At 39.9% G+C, this 17,476-nt stretch overlaps 1 protein-coding gene across 1 annotated transcript in view; it reads left to right on the top strand.

Moving 5' to 3' along the window:
- TPST1 (tyrosylprotein sulfotransferase 1) overlaps positions 1-17,476 on the top strand; it is a 90,151-nt gene that overhangs the window by 1,106 nt on the left and 71,569 nt on the right. The gene's annotated exons all lie outside the window — the stretch shown is intronic.

Raw genomic sequence — 17,476 nt, 5'->3', positions numbered from 1 at the left:
CATTCCGAAGAATTGAATTTTGCCATCTTTGGGTCATGTATTGTTTTATAATAATTGGCTTTGTAAAGAGTTCTTAATAAGGTTTGCAACTTAGTCCCACCACCCCATTTCCAGTGTTTGCTGAACTTTTATTTTTAGGGAAGGAAGAGCCCCCACCTCCTAGTTGAAATTGCATTGTGTCTAAGAAGGGTTTATCGTGTTTACCTCCCAGCTGGATAGTCCAGCCCTGCAGTGAATTTTCATCCTTTAAGAGCCTCGAGAAATCAGGTTTAGATTTCTTGGAATCAACCGTGGAAAGGATCAGAAATGCTTAGGAGTGGAAGTTCTGACAAGTTCTCTCAGAGTGAAAGAGGAATTAGCCACCCCCGCCCCCCTTTCTGGCTATCAGAGGAAATAACTAGAGTCAGTTTTTAAAAAGAATAAAATAAGTTTGACTTTTGAAAATTATAAAAGCCGTGTTACTGGCCTCAAGCCATTCCTGCTCATTTGCTCTGATGATTTCCAAGCCTGGATGAATCAAACAGTTGGCTTTTTCTGCTCCTGGAGGCTTGAGGAGAGCGTGTGACTGAGCTGCTGGTGCTGCTCGAAACTTTTGGATTTCAACTTTGGTCGTGCTGCCTGGAGATCCTTTGACTCACTCCCCATGTACCTCTTATGTACCTAGACCTCATTGCTATTTCTAGATCTTTACCATTCTTCTCTTCTTGGCTTATCTTACTCTTGATTTCTTTACATTGCTTATTTTGCCTCTTCGCAGAATTGGTGAGCATCAGCCCTGAACCCTTAAGGGTCTGTCGTTTTTCAGTGTGCTTGTACCTGTCTGATTTCTGATCACCTTTTCTTTTATCAGAGGAAGAAGGTATTACTTTCTGAGGCTAACATGTTTCATATTCTGTATTCTCTTTTTTTCTCAGCTTGCACACATGCTCAGGTTTTCACCATCCAAAACAAACCAAAACAAAACATTGCCTTGATGTACTTTCCCTCAGATTAGTGGTATTCCTTAGGATTTTGTTTTCTGTTCTCTCCCCTGTCCTCTAGTTTGTGGTATTACACTTCCGTTCATGGCTTCTGGTAGCACCTGTATGTTTTTGGTTTGTAACGGTATATATCCAGTCCTCATTTTTCAAGAACTTCAGGTATTTCATATGTTTGTCTGTCGGATAACTATACTTGGATACTTGTACTTCAAACTTGGGTATTTTGTCCTTTCTCTTCTTACTCATAGCTGCCTCAAGGACATCCACAAACCTCCTATTTTAAGTTCTGTACCCTAGAAACCTTAGAATCCTCTTCTCTCTTATCATTATATCTGCCATGGATCCTATTGTTGCTATCTGAAATCCTTTTCTTTTCTTTCCTCATTGCCAGAAGATTGCTTGTGGCCTGGGTTATGTTTTTCCTGAACAGATTTCAACCCAGGCTCTACTTTAAAACTACCTGGGAGCTTTTAAAGGTTGAGGATGAGGGGATCAAGGCCTCCATAGAGATTCTGAGTCTTGGTCTGCTGTGGGGCCAGACCTTTTCATTTAAAAAAATCTTTCCCATGCAGCAGTAATAGGCAGCAAAGGCTGAGAACTGGCTTGAGAGCTCTAAGAGGGACTGAGAATGGTGAGGAGCTATATATAGCATTTAACTCATCCTTTAAAAATCAACATAAATGTCACTTTTGTTGGCATGGTTACTTTCCTGACTTTGTACATTTACCTGTTAAAGTACTTATCACATTAAAAAAATTTTTTTTAATTGGAGGATAATTTCTTTACAATGTTGTGAGTTTCTGCCATACAACAATGCGAGTCAGTCATCATTTTATATTTATATATATGTATGTATATATCCCTTTCCTCTTGAGCCTTCCTCCCACCTCTCATCCTACCCCCCAGATTTTATTTAAATCATTTCTCATGGGCCCATTTTTCTCATAACTAGGATTTTCTTGAGGTCTGTGATTATGCCCAAAGGTAAATTATTGTTTCTTACACTATTCACGGCATTTCTGATACTAAATACATAGGTTTTTCCCTCATTAAATAGTTCTCAATTCTCCAGACAGCAACTGAGTATTCTACACTTTAACTTAATTATTACTGTTAATACCTCGATTTAGTGCAGACTCCATAGATTACAGTGTGGGAGACCTGGGTTCGATCCCTGGGTCAGGAAGATCCTCTGGAGAAGGAAATGGCAACCCATTCCAGTATTCTTGCCTGGAAAACCCCATGGATGGAGGAGCATAGTAGGCTACAATCCATGGGGTCGCAAAGAGTCGGACACGACTGAGTCACTTCACTCCATAGATTCAGGACTCAGTCCCACAAGACTCCTCTCAACTTCAGACCAATCCCAAGTCCTAGGTTGTGACCTGTACTTGAAGCCAATTGGCAATAAATTGAGGCTTCTAACAACTCCGTCCTCAGGTGTGTAATTTGCTGTAAAGGCTCACAGAATTCAGGAAAGCTCATTACTTACCTTTACCCATTGACTAAACAATGAAAACAGTGACAGATTTTATTTTCTTTGGCTCCAAAGTCATTGTGGACTGCAACCATGAACTTAAAAGATGCTTGCTCCTTGGAAGAAAAGCTGTGACAAATCTAGTCAGTGTATTAAAAAGCAGAGACATCACTTTGCCAACAAAGTTTTGTCTAGTCAAAGCTATGGTTTTCCCAGTAGTCATGACAGATGTGAGAGTTGGACCATAAAGAAGGCTGAGCACCGAAGAATTGATACTTTTGAACTGTGGTGTTGGAGAAGACTCTTCAGAGTCCCTTGGATTGCAAGGAGATCCAACCAGTCAATCCTAAAGTAAATTAACCGTAAATATTCATTGGAAGAACTGGTGCTGAAGCTCCAATACTTGGGTCACGTGATACGAAGAACTGACTCATTGGAAAAGACCCTGATGCTGGGAAAGATAGAAGGCAGGAGGAGAAGGGGATGACAGAGGACAAGATGGTTGGATGGCATCACCAACTTGATGGACATGAGTTTGAGCAAACTCTGGGAGATAGTGAAGGACAGGGAAACCTGGCAAGCTGCAGTCCATGGGGTCACAAAGACTTGTACATGGCTGAGCGACTGAACAACAAAATTCTGAGAGCCATTCCATACGCTATTAAGAGGTTCCAGGGAAACTGAGACTCCATTGTTTCCTGGATTAAATTTATGGTTAAACATACTTTTATACTGGCTTTTGATGAGTGACTTTTGATTGTATCCTGGACCTTTGTGGTATTTTGTTAGGAGACTCTGGATCCTGTTTAAATCTTTTATAGGTGAGGGATATTAAGAATTACTTCTAGTTATAAAATAAATCTTGGGTATGTAATATACAGCATAGGGAATGTAGTTAAATATTGTAATAACTTTGTATGGTGACAGGTGGTAACTAGACTTATCGTAGTGACCTTTTTGTAATGTTTAAAAATACTAAATCACTGTGTTGTACACCTAAAATTAATATAGTAATGTAAGTCAGCTACCCTTCAATAAAAAGAAAAAGTCTTCTGTTTTAGTAGCAGTTGCCCTAAAAAGTTTCATTAATAGGGCCCAGCCTACTTTCTTCTATTTTTGGTAGCAGCTTTATTGAGCTATCATTCACATTTCATACATTCGCTCATTTAAGGTATAATTTTTTTTAGTATGTCTGGTATATTTTAGTTGTTTAATTGCTATAGTTGTGCCAGATTCTTTTGCAGTCCCATGGACTATAGCCCGCCAGGTTTCTCTGTCCATGGGATTTCCCAGGCAAGAATACTGAAATGGGTTGCCATTTCCTTCTCCAGGGGATCTTCCTGACCCAGGGATCAAACCTTCATCTCCTGCGTTGACAGGCAGATTCTTTAGCACTGAGGCACCAGTGAAGTCCTGTGCAACCCTTATTACAGTCAACTTTAGAACATTTTCAAGAAACTGTGCACTCCTTACCTGTCACTTCCAACTCCCACTTGTCATCCTGTCAGTTTAGTTCAGTTGCTCAGTTGTGTCCAGCTCTTTGGTGATGCCATCCAACCAGCTTGTCCTCTGTCATCCCCTTCTCCTCCTGCCTTCTATGTCCAGCTGACTGCAGCACGCCAGGTTTCCCTGTCCATCACCAATGCCTGGAACTTGCTCAAACGCATGTCCATCAAGTCGGTGATGCCATCCAACCATCTCATCTTCTGCTGTCCCCTTCTCCTCTTGCTTTCAATCTTTCCCAGCATCAGCATCTTTTCCAGTGAGTCGGTTTTTTGTATCAGGTGGCCAGAGTATTGGAGTTTCAGCATCAGTCCTTCCAGTGAATATTCAGGACTGATTTCCTTTAGGATGGACTGGTTGGATCTCCTTGCAGTCCAAGGGACTCTCAAGAGTCTTCTCCAACACCACAGTTCAAAAGCATTGATTTTTTGGTGCTCAGATTTCTTTATGGTCCAACTCTCACATCCACAAGTGACTACTGGAGAAATCATAGCTTTGACTAGACAGACCTTTGTAAGCAAAGTAATGTCTCTACTTTTTAATATGCTGCCTAGGTTGGTTATAGCTTTTCTTCCAAGGAGCAAGCATGTTTTAATTTCATGGCTGCAGTCACCATCAGTAGTGTTTTCGAGCCCAAGAAAGTGAAGTCTTTCACTGTTTCCATTGTTTCCCCATCTGTTTCCAATGAAGTGATAGGACCGGATGCCATGATCTTAGTTTTTTGAATGTTGAGTTTTAAGCCAACTTTTTTGCTCTCCTCTTTCACTTTCATCAAGAGGCTCTTTGGTTCTTCACTTTTTGCCATAAGGGTGGTGTCATCTGCATTTCTGAGGTTATTGATATTTCTCCCAGCTGTCTTGATTCCAGCTTATGCTTCATCCAGCCTGGCATTTCACATGTAAGAGTAAGGTTTTATAGCAAGAATGCTCCACATTTTGGGTATTGTTACTGGGAATTGCATTTTATCCATTTATTATTGAACTGAAGGAAGAGGTCTACTCTGGAAAAATATACCAACCACACCCTATACTATATAATCTTTAGTAAGGTACAGGAATATAAGAGTATAAAGGCAAATTTCAATTTTTCTCATATAAATTATTTTAATAGTGATTTCTAATCAAAGATTTGATACCCAAATTTTTATGAAGAAGGTCGCAGAATTCCAGCTCTGAGTAACTTTGTGTCAGACACATAATTTCTCTTGACAGAAGTGGGAATTTATTTACATTTGAGAGTGATTGTGCTGAAGCAAAACTAAACTGCAGAAAAACAGGAATTGTAGAGCTACTTGACCTGCTAGTTTTTGCCTTTCATGTATGTCTATTATCTCTTAGCATCAGATCTAGCTCTCCATTCTTGATCCCATCTTGATAAAGTCATCAGGGACTTGCAGAAAGTGTGCAAAAATGCATGGTATTTGTTTATGCAAATAAAGCAGAATGCATACATGGATTTAGAGTTTTCTTCTATCATTCTAATTAGATCTGAGATGACTGAAATAGGATAATTCAAAAGCTAGGTGCATTTTTTAAACCATAGGCTAATGAAAGCCTTATAACACTGCCAGAGTTTTAAGTTCTCTTCATTTGCATATTCATGTTGCCTGTGTTGCTTTTTGTTCATGCCAGGCCTAGGGAAGCACCATGGAATTGTCGTCATAGTTTTAGAGCCAGACCTGGGTTCCAGCTTGGTTTGCCAGGTATTGATATCTTAAATGAGTTACTTATTCTTTCTGAGCTTCAGTTTCCTTTTATGTAAAATGATTCTGGGACAGAAGTGCTACTTTATCTTCTGGTTTGTTGCAGTGGGACTTAGAGAGTACAAAAAAAAGTAAGATTCTGATCTATTCATCAATGAGAGTGAAATGATAGAGGCAGATGAAATAGACTGATCAATAAAGAAAGTGGATTAGAAGCGCAAGGGCCAGAGGGGGAAAAACAAGAATTGAACTTTATACTTTAGTCTTTCTGAATATAGTCAAACCGTATTTTCACATTGGAATCAGGAAGAAAGACTGATCAATATTCTAATTATAGTGTAATTATAGTGAAGTGTTAGCTGTCTGGGGTTTTAGTGAGAAAAAATTTTAGTGGGTTCACGGAACACTTATTTATTGATGCTCAATATGCAGGTAGGATAAAGATGTAGTCAGTATCTTTACAACTAATTACACTCATAGAATCTAGTTATATTAACTTATTGGCAATCAAGAATCCATTAACTCATTCAAAAGTCCCTATTTTCAAGGAGTTCACAATCTACTGAAGAAAGATGAATTACATAAGAAGAAATAAGATATGGGTAAGTACAAGGGCACTAGGAAGGATACCTGTGTCATATGAAGCAGAGAGCTGTGAGGAAAGCTTCCTAGGAGAGATAGTCTTGAAACTGAATATTGAAGGACGAGTAGGAGTCGTAAGTGGTGCTCAGGTTGTTAAGATGAAGGCAGTGTTGGGTGAGAGTGTGTGTGTGTGCATTGGGGGTGTTGATGATGTGGAGTAGTAAAAGCAGAGGCTGAGGGGCAGGTGAGGACTAGATCATGAAGGGCCTTATGTTATGGTAAGGATTTTTTTCTGAAAGAAGTAGAAAGCCATTGAAGGGTTTTAAGCAGGGAAGTGTCATAAGTTTATTTACATTTTAGAGAGATCTCTCCTGAAACAGGATAGTGAATGAACTGATTAAAGGAAGTCAGAGAGTACTAGTCAGTAGGCTGTGGATTATCTTTGAGAATAAGATGAGGGTGAGAATTAAAGCCATACCAGCAAGGGAAGAAAAGGGAGAAGAAAAGATTCAAGAGCTATAAAGGAGGAAGAATTGACAGGACTTTACCTGCTGTGTATGAAGAGATTAAGGAAGAAGCAACAGAAAGGCTCCCAGATTTTTAGCTTGTGCATTTGGGAGGATGTGGTTCATTTACCAGTAGAGAAGACTGAAGAGGAGGATTGATTTACTAGAGAAGATATGTTCCATTTGGTGTTCTTTGAATTTGACAGGCCCAGTGGAACATCCAGATAGATTTTATCCCTTCGGTTTGAATGGTCAGTTCTTGGGATTTAGCATAGAAGTTTCGGCTGCATATAGATTTGTGAGGCATCAGAAAATAAATAGTGGGTTGCCATAGATGAAGCTGGGTGAGTGTAGGAGTGTGGTTGAGGGAACCCAGTTATTCTTTGTTGTTCAGTCGCTAAGTTGTGTTCTGACTCTTTGTGACTCTAGGGACTGGAGCATGCCAGGCTCCTCTGTCTTCCACTATCTCCTGGAGTTTCCTCAAATTCATGTTCATTGAGTTGGTAATGCATCTCATCCTCTGCTGCCGGCTTCTCCTTCAATCTTTCCAAGCATCAGGGTCTTTTCCAACGAATTGGCTCTTTGCATCAGGTGGCCAAAGTATTGGAGCTTCAGCAGCAGTCCTTCCAATGAATATTCAGGGTTGATTTCCTTTAGGATTGACTGGTTTGCTCTCCTTGCAGTTCAGGGGACTCTCAAGAGTCTTCTCCAGCACTTCTCCAGTTTGAAAGCATCAGTTCTTTGGTGCTTGGCCTTCTTCGTGGTCCCACTCTCACATCTGTATATGACTACTGAAAAACCAATGGTGGTGGTGGTTTAGTCACTAAGTCGTGTCCAACTCTTGTGACCCCATGGACTGTAGCCCACCAGGCTCCTCTGTCCATGGGGTTCTCCAGGCAGGAATACTGGAGTGGGTTGCCATTTCCTTCTCCAGAGGATCTTCCCTACCCAGGAGTCAAACCTAGGTCTCCTTCATTGCAGGCAGATTCTTTACTGACTGAGCTACAGGGAAGCCCCAGAAAAACCAATGCCAAAAGTTAAATAATGTTTTGTGACTGGTTTAAAAATTTATATATGTAGTTGGGGCTGTTTTTTGAGGCTTTCTATTTTGTTCCATTGATTAATATTAGTATCATAACAGTTAAAATATTTTTGCTACCACCTTAATATCTGTATGGTTCTTTCCAAAGTCTTGGAAAAGTTGTTTTCCCCATCTGCTATGAATTTTGTAGATTCAATTGAAAAAACTCAGTTGGAATAATGACTTGGATTGCAAAATTGTTTCATGGCCTCCAGATTACTTTGGTTTTGTTTATTTGTAGTTCCTGGTTTCATTTTTGACATTATTTGTTGAACATTTGCTTTCTTTCAGATGAAGAAAGGCATTTTAAGGAGATTTAAGAAAGAAGATTTCACTAGTGCTCATTCATCTATAAATTCCTTTATATTTTATTTGATAATAATGCACCTGCTGTGTGAGTGCTGAATGGGTTTTAATTTGTGCTCTAAGGGAGCTTATAGTTTAGTGGGGGTAAACTAACCACAATACAGTGCAGGAGTGTGCAAACCAAAGTGTTTTTACCAAGGCTTGAGGTTACAGAAGAGGAAGCAATTGATTTTGAGGGGAAGGGGGATGAGTAAAGAGCACTGAGGAGGCATGTACGAAAGAGAATGGGGCTTGACACAGGAGGCTGCAGCGTGGGCAGAGGCCAGGTGTGTGTGGAGGGCCTGGCATGGGTGTGGGGTGGTCTTGAAAGGGGCAGGCTTCGTGGGGGGAGTGCCAAGACATGAAGCTAGAGGACGAGCCGAAGCCCGTGTATGAGGGGTACCACAGGCCTGTGTTCTTCAGAGGTCCTGTCACACGTTGCTCACCTGATGGGCACAGCAGCAGTGGGAACCAAGGGAACTTGCAGGTGTTCCTTTATCTTTGCACTGTCTCTTTAGTCTTACTTCTTACACTTTCTACTCTAATTACATCTGGAAAAGAGTTTATCATTATCCCAGTTTTATGAATGAGGAACTTGATGGTCAGTGATTTGTCTAGTTCCATATGGCTAAGATAAAATCAATTTCAGATTAGAGCCCAAGTCTTCTGACTAATATACTAGGCTGCCTTTATATTATTTCAGTGGCATCTTCTTTTCTATTTTTCCTATTGTAGTTACTTGAATAATTTCATATTCTAAACTTGAGAGGTTGGTGGGAAAATTGCCCAATTGAATAACTGAATAAGAGTGTATAGTTTGAGCAAATTTGTTTTTTCTTTTCTTTGGGTTGTCTCTCATGGGTGACTAAGACAATAAACATAAGTGAAGAATCTAGGATAGGAATGGTTAGCCTGCCATGGCCCTCTGATTTATAAGTCTGAGAAGGTTAGAACTTGGTAACTTGAACTTTTTATTTTGTTGTATTTCATTTAACCCTTTTATTATAAAAATTTTCAAACATATGCAGAAATAAATTATGTTGAGCCCTCAAGTACCCATTGCTCAGCTTCAACAGTGATTAACTCGTACTCATCTAATTTCTCTCCTTCCCACACATCTGCCTTCAGATATTTTTGAAGTAATTCCCAGACATCATTTCATTGGATTTGAACTTTAGAAATGCCATGCTTGAGTTTAACGTGTGCTCTTGTCTCTATTTGTGTCCTAGACATTCAGTTCGGTTGCTCAGTCGTGTCCGACTCTTGGCGACCCCAGACCCTGCAGCACGCCAGGCCTCCCTGTCCATCACCAACTCCCGGAGTCCACCCAAACCCATGTCCATTGAGTCAGTGATGCCACCCAACTAGCTCATCCTCTGTCATTCCCTTCTCCTCCTGCTCCCAATCTTTCCCAGCATCAGGGTCTTTTCAGATGAGTCAGCTCTTCACATCAGGTGGAGTTTCAGCTTCAACATCAGCCCTTCCAATGAACACCCCAGGATTGACTGGTTGGATCTCTTTGCAGTCCAAGGGACTCTCAAGAATCTCCTCCAACACCACAGTTCAAAAGCATGAATTCTTTGCCACTCAGCTTTCTTCACAGTCCAACTCTCACACCCATACATGACCACAGGAAAAACCATAGCCTTGACTAGATGGATCTTTGTTGGCAAAGTAATGTGCTGCTTTTTAATGTGCCGTCTAGGTTGGTCATAACTTTCCTTCCAAGGAGTAACGTCTTTCAATTTCATGGCTGCAGTCACCATCTGCAGTGATTTTGGAGCCCCTCAAAATAAAGTCAGCCACTGTTTCCACTGTTTCTCCATCTATATACCATGAAGTGATGGGACTGGATGCCATGATGTTAGTTTTTTGAATGTTGAACTTTAAGGCAGCTTTTTCACTCTCCACTTTCACTTTCATCAAGAGGCTCTTTAGTTCTTCTTCACTTTCTGCCATAAGGGTGGAGTCATCTGCATATCTGAAGTTACTGATATTTCTCCCGGCAATCTTGGTTTCAGCTTGTGTTTCATCCAGCCCAGCATTTCTCATGATGTACTCTGCATATAAGTTAAATAAGCAGGGTGACAATATACAGCCTTGACATACTCCTTTTCCTATTTGGAACCAGTTTGTTGTTCCATGTCCAGTTCTAACTGTTGCTTCCTGACCTGCATACAGGTTTCTCAAGAGGCAGGCCAGGTGGTCTGCTATTCCCATCTCTTTCAGAATTTTCCACAGTTTATTGTGATCCACACAGTCAAAGGCTTTGGCATAAGCAGAAGTAGATGTTTTTCTGGAACTCTCTTGCTTTTTCCATGATCCAGTGGATGTTGGCAATTTGATCTCTGGTTCCTCTGCCTTTTCTAAAACCAGCTTGAACATCTGGAAGTTCACGGTTCACATATTGCTGAAGCCTGGCTTGGAGAAGTTTGAGCATTACTTTACTAGCGTGTGAGATGAGTGCAATTATGCGGTAGTTTGAGCATTCTTTGGCATTGCCTTTCTTTGGGATTGGAATGAAAACTGACCTTTTCCAGTCCTGTGGCCACTGCTGAGTTTTCCAAATTTGCTGACATATTGAGTGCAGCACTTTCACAGCATCATCTTTCAGGATTTGAAATAGCGCAACTGAAATTCCATCACCTCCACTAGCTTTGTTCGTAGTGATGCTTCCCTAAGGCCCACTTGACTTCACATTCCAGGATGTCTGGCTCTAGGTGAGTGTGAGTGATCACAGCTTTGTGATTATCTGGGTTGTGAAAATCTTTTTTGTACAGTTCTTCTGTGTATTCTTGCCACCTCTTCTTAATATCTGCTCTGTTAGGTCCATACCATTTCTGTCCTTTATCGAGCTCATCTTTGCGTGAAATGTTCCCTTGGTATCTAATTTTCTTGAAGAGATCTCTATTTGTTCCCATTCTGTTGTTTTCCTCTGTTTCTTTGCATCGATCACTGAGGAAGGCTTTCTTATTTCTCCTTGCTATTCTTTGAAACTCTGCATTCAGATGCTTATATCTTTCCTTTTCTCCTTTGCTTTTTGCTTCTCTTTTCACAGCTATTTGTAAGATCTCTTCAGACAACCATTTTGCTTTTTTGCATTTCTTTTTCTTGGGGATGGTCTTGATTCCTGTCTCCTGTACGGTGTCATGAACCTCCATCCATAGTTCATCAGGCACTCTGTCAGATCTAGTCTCTTAAATCTATTTCTCGCTCCCACTGTATAGTCATAAGGGATTTGATTTAGCTCATACCTGAATGGTCTAGTGGTTTTCCCCACTTTATTCAACTTAAGTCTGAATTTGGCAATAAGGAGTTCATGATCTGAGCTAAAGTCAGCTCCCTGTCTTGTTTTGTATAGAGCTTCTCCATCTTTGGCTGCAAAGAATATAATTGGTCTAATTTCGGTGTTGACCATCTGGTGCTGTCCATGTGTAGAGTCTTCTCTTGTGTTGTTTAAAGAGGGTGTTTGCTATGACCAGTGTGTTCTCTTGGCAAAACTCTGTTAGCCTTTGCCCTGCTTCATTCTGTACTTCAAGGCCAAATTTGCCTGTTACTCCAGGTGTTTCTTGACTTCCTACTTTTGCTTTCCAGTCCCCTATAATGAAAAGGACATCTTTTTTGGGTGTTAGTCCTAGAAGGTCTTGTAGATCTTCATAGAACCGTTCAACTTCAGCTTCTTCAGCGTTACTGGTCAGGGCATAGACTTGGATTACCATGATATTGAATGGTTTGCCTTGGAAACGAACAGAGATCATTCTGTTGTTTTTGAGATTGCATCCAAGTACTGCAATCGGGCTCTTTTGTTGACTATGAGGCACTAGGTCCAGCTTTTTCCCTTCTGGCCATGAGGTTTATTGAAACCAAAATCCCAGTACACTCCCAAAGTCCCAGTAGATTCCCAGAGATCAGCAGTTGTGTATGCTGTAGTCTTCTCACCATTTGTTTTAGTGCCGGTCCCCAGGGGGTGGCTAGAAATGGATGTTCCTGTGTTGGTACTCTCATCATGAGCGGACATGAAGATTGGTTTTACAGCTGTGGGCTTATTTGAAATTTCTGCTGAATGACAAAACTCATTCAAATTAACCCCTGGACACTTACTAATCGTCAAGTTCAAACACATGAATTTTTCCTTTTGCTAAAAAGCTGGAAGCAAATAGAGAAACCATCTCTAGACAGGACTTTGGACAGAAGGCAAGGTACCATTGGCTGTTTCTGTTTGCCACATTGATCGGCATGAATAAGCACAGAAAGCAAGAAGCTAATGATTAACAAAGGAAAGAAAGCTTTTAGGGGATTGTTGCATTCCTATAATTTATCTTTTGCTGGAAATCTACGTAGAATATCTTTGTATGTAGCACATGGCTACTTCCCAGATTTTAAAGGAAGAGTGTAAAGAATGTGCTCATGAGCACATGTGGGCCTGTGTGTATGTGCCGAGTGTTGGGCATAGTCTGCTGACTACCAGTCTCTTACACCCTATGTTTGTTGACTGAAACTGTTTGCTTAGAAAATTTTGTAAAATTTACAGTGATCCAAGTATGGAAGTATAATGCCAGCCTTTTCTTTTTCTCCAGAACTTTTATTTCTGGGAGTCTTTCAGTGGTCAGATGTGTAACGGTGATTATCAGACAAGCTTGCACTGTACTTCCTTCTTATAGAGCTACTTTTCTCCGGAGATTGAGAAGACTCAGTATCGAGGTATGAATAGAGGCCTCAGGCTCTGCAGAGTCTCTTTTCTGTAGAGATTTTCTTCTCAGTCTGAGTAGTTTACTGATGCTTTTTGAAGGCTCAGTGTACACTGCGACCTTGAGCTCTGTGAAGCATGCTGTGGTAGGGGACGGGACATAGACAAGGTTTCTGAGCTTCAGGAAATCTTTAAAATCTTTTGGAGTAAGTAAAATATACCCAATAAATGAAGAGTGACCTTTGAAGAACAGGTAAGATTTAAAGAGGTGGTGAGAAGAATGTGCTACTTGGGCCTTGGACCAAATGATGTAAAGTAGCACTCATGTGTTATGATTCTTCAAGTTAAGAAACATCTAAAGACAGGACCTTAGGCTTCATAAACAGTGAAAAGTAAGGGGAATATTTATGGGGAAGCCAAGAATCCTCTTCTTTTCCTTTTCTGTATCTCTTACAAGGCCTTTGACTACTGTCTGACTTGCTTTTGAATATTTGGAAGGGGAGATAGAACATACTTTTTTCCCCTAAGTGTGTTGGGGAAGACAGTGTTCAATTTAAAATACAACAGTAATGAAGGCTTGAAAAAAATCACCTCAAATTATGTTAATTGACTCAACCATCAAGTTGTGAGGACACATGCTGGGATACATGGCAGGGTTTTCTTTACCCCAAACTGTCCCTTAGTGAAGAGGAAGTTGCTTTCATTTGAGTCCTTATTAAGCCTCTAATTTTCACTTTGAACAGCAAATTACTGTTTTGGAATAGTGTTAATAAGCCTGACTTCCATCAGTGCTTTTGATGACTATTGACAGAATGAGTAGAATGAGACAGAGGAATTTAACGTGAGATTTAGTGTTGGATGTCTTCAAATAAACCTTTTCAAGACCATTTTGAAAGATAATACCAGGCTTTGAGCAGAGGATTGACACATTCTGACTTAAGTTTTCGAAAGATCTCTTTGGCTGTTGAGTTGAGAACAGACTGTGGGGGCAGGAGTAGAAGTTAGGGCACCTTCCAGAAATCCTGGTGGAGAATCTGGATGGTCCTAGTGGAAGTGTTAAGTGGTGGGATTCTGACTATATTTTGAAGGGAGAGCTGGCAGAAATTTCGTCAGATTTGAATGTAGGGTAATGAGAAAGAGGTAAATAAAATATGTATTAAAAGTTTTAAAATCAAGCGCATCTTACACCCTTTGACCTAGCAATTTCTTTTTTAAAAATTCAGAGTAGAAGAACTTCCCTGGTGGTCCAGTGGTTAAGAATCTACCTGCCAATGCAGGGGATGGGTTCGATCCCTGGTCCAGGAAGATCTCACATGCCACGGAACAACTAAGCCCAGGCTCCACAACTACTGAGCATTCTGGAGCCTCAAGCCGAAGTGTAGGTTTCATTTCTATAGAACTCAGGAGTGCACTTGTTAGGTTGTATGATAAGTATACATTTATTAGACTCTACCAGACTCTTTTTTTCTTTAATTTTTATTGGAGTATTATTGATTTAAAATGTTGTGTTAGTTTCTGCTGTACAGAAGAGTGAATCAGTTACGCTTCAGTTCAGTTCAGTTGCACAGTCGTGTCCAGCTCTTTGCGACCCCATGAATCGCAGCACACCAGGCCTCCCTGTCCATCACCAACTCCCACTGAGACTCACGTCCATCGAGTCAGTGATGCCATCCAGCCATCTCATCCTCTGTTGTTCCCTTCTCCTCCTGCCCCCAATCCTTCCCAGCATCAGAGTCTTTTCCAGTGAGTCAACCCTTCACATGAGGTTTCCAAAGTACTGGAGTTTCAGCTTCAACATCATTCCCTCCAAACAAATCCCAGGTCTGATCTCCTTCAGAATGGACTGGTTGGATCTCCTTGCAGTCCAATATATCCACTCCTTTTTAGATTCTTTGCCCATATATGTCATTTGACTCCACCAGACTCTTTTTTATAGTGGATGTATCATTGTGCAATGTGTGAGAACAAGTTGCTCCTTATCTTTGTCAGCACTTGATATTGTCTGTCAGAATTTTTTATTCGAGCCATCCTAATAAGTGTGTAGTCCTTTTTTTTAAAAGCAGTATTATTAAGATGTAATCTGCATACCATAGATTTTCCCACAACCTGGGTTTAGAACACTTTCATCACCCCAAAAAGAAACCACATGTTTGTCACTTCCATCTTCCCTTTCCCCTCAGCCCCAGGAACCTACTAATTTTTGTCTCTACAAGTTTGCCTTTTCTGCATATTTTTATAAATGAGATCATACAATATGTGATCTTTTATGAGCTTCTTTAGTCGATTAGCATAATGTTTCTAAGGTTCATCATATATCAGTAGTCCTTTTTATGACTGAATAATACTCTATTGCATGGATGTACCATTTATTATTTACTCAGTTTGGATTGTTGCTACTTTTTGGTGATGAATAATGATGCCACGAACATTTGTGTACAAGTTCTTTTTGTGGGCACATGTATTCAGTTCTCCTGGGTGGAATTGCTGGATGGTATGGTAACTCTGTGTTTAATTTTTTGAGCAACTGCCTTACTGTTTTCTAAAGTGACTATGCCCTCACCGATTTATAGTCCCACCCACTGGCATAAATGAGGGTTTCAGTTTCTCTGCATCTTCATTTGTTACTGTCTGTGTTTTTTATTGTTGCTCTTTAGTGGGTTTGAAGTGGTATCCCATTTTGGTATTGATTTGCGTTTTCCTAAGACTAACACTGTTGAGCATTTTTTCATGTGCTAATTGACTATTTGTATACCTTCTTTGGAGAAGATCTGTTTAGAGTTTTTGTCTATTTTTTATTGGGTTATTTGTCCTTATTGATGAATTGTGAGTTCTTTATATTTTCTGGATACAATTCCCTTACTGGAGATGTGATTTCCATATATCTTCTCCCAGTTTTTGGTTTGTCTCTCACTTTTAGGATATTGTCCTTTGAAGTACAAAAGTTTTAAATTTTGATGAAGTCTAGTTTATGTGTTCTTTCTTTTTCTCTTGTACTTTTGGTGTTGTATCTAAGAAACTATGACCTAATTGCACTTCTGTTTTTGTCTAAGAATTTTACCATTTTAGCTCTTCCATTTAGGTCTCTAGCTCATTTTGAGCTCATTTTTGTGAACAGGTATTCAACTTCATTCCTTTACACGTGGATGTTCAGTTGTCCTAGCATCAGTTGTTGAAAGGAGTGCTCTTTCCTCACTTAGTTATCTTGGCATCCTTGTCAAAAGTTAGTTGACCATGAATCTAATGGTTTGTTTCTGGACTTGAGGTCATCTGTATGCCTGTTTTATAATGCTAGTATTGCATTAACTTCATTACTGTCATTTTGTAGTAAGTTTTGTGTTTTAATTTTTCACTGCACGGCATACGGGCTCCTAGTTTCCCTGGCCAGGAGTCAAACCTGCACCCTCTGCACTGGGAGCACAGTCTTAACTCTGGACTGCCAGGGAAGTCCCTGTAGTAAGTTTTGAAATTGGGAATTGTGAATCTTACAACTTTGTTTTTTAAAATAGTTTTGGCCAGAGTGAGATCGTATAAACCTAAATAGAATTAAGTAACTCCCTGCTTAGAATCTTTATATGAGTCATATCTGATGGAGTCTATGATAAAATTTTATATCCCTAACCTGACCCACAAGATGTTTTTATTTTAAAAAATGTGTATTTATTTATTGAGGTCTTAGTTGGGATATGCAGGATCTTTCACTGTGGCACACAGACTCAGGAGTAGGTGGACTCTGTAGTTGTGGTATGTAGGCTTTCTAGCTGCAGCATGTGGGGTTAGTTGTCCCACAGCATGTAGAATCTTAGTTCCCTGACCAGGGATTGAACTTGTGTCTCTTGCATTGAAAGGTGGATTCTTAACCACTGGACCACCAGGCAAGTCCCTGACTCATAAGATCTGACCCTTGCCCATCTTTCCAGCTTCATTTTTCATTCACTTCCTGTCTTGCTTACTTAAGCCTTAGCCTGCTCCTTGAAAGCTTGAAAAATGCCTTTCGATTGCAGGGCTTTTGTGTCTCTGTTTACTTCTGCTTAGAATGCTCTTCTTAGCATTCTTTACCTAATTCCTATTCATTCTTCAGATTTTTACCTATCAGTTTTTAAGAAAGGCTATTCCAATTATTTTTAAAATACTTGTTTTTCTTTTCCCACTTAGAAAGGTAATGCATGTTCACTGTAGCAAATTTGAAAAATAAGGAAAGGTATCTTACAAGAAAACCAGAGAATAAACATTTAATGTTGTAGAGACATCTAATGCTACTTTGTTATTTGGTCCTTTGGCTTTATTTTCTTTTTCTGTTTGGAAGCCTGCAGAACTGTTTCATTCACATTTGAAGTTGAATTGTATTTGAAATTTGAAATCATCGTATTTGAAATTGCCAGGATGTTTCCAGATTGAGTTTATTGTCGTTTGTTTTGCTTGAAAGGTAGGCCCTCACATGTATAAACTAAACTAATGTCTCTTTTCTTCATTTCAGAAAGAATTTTTTTCCCCTTTGTGCTTGTGATACAGTTTTAGTTTCTTCAGCCAAAATGTTATTTTCCTCAGGTTGAATCTTAATTCTCCATTCTTTATATTGCTAGCTTTTCTTTCCATTATTTTCTTTCCTTCCCACT

The sequence above is a fragment of the Capricornis sumatraensis genome, chromosome 3, assembly GCF_032405125.1.
Source record: "Capricornis sumatraensis isolate serow.1 chromosome 3, serow.2, whole genome shotgun sequence".
Lineage (NCBI taxonomy): Eukaryota > Metazoa > Chordata > Mammalia > Artiodactyla > Bovidae > Capricornis > Capricornis sumatraensis.
The sequence above is the reverse complement of the archived record's forward strand: the minus strand, read 5'-3'. Positions and strand labels throughout refer to the sequence as shown.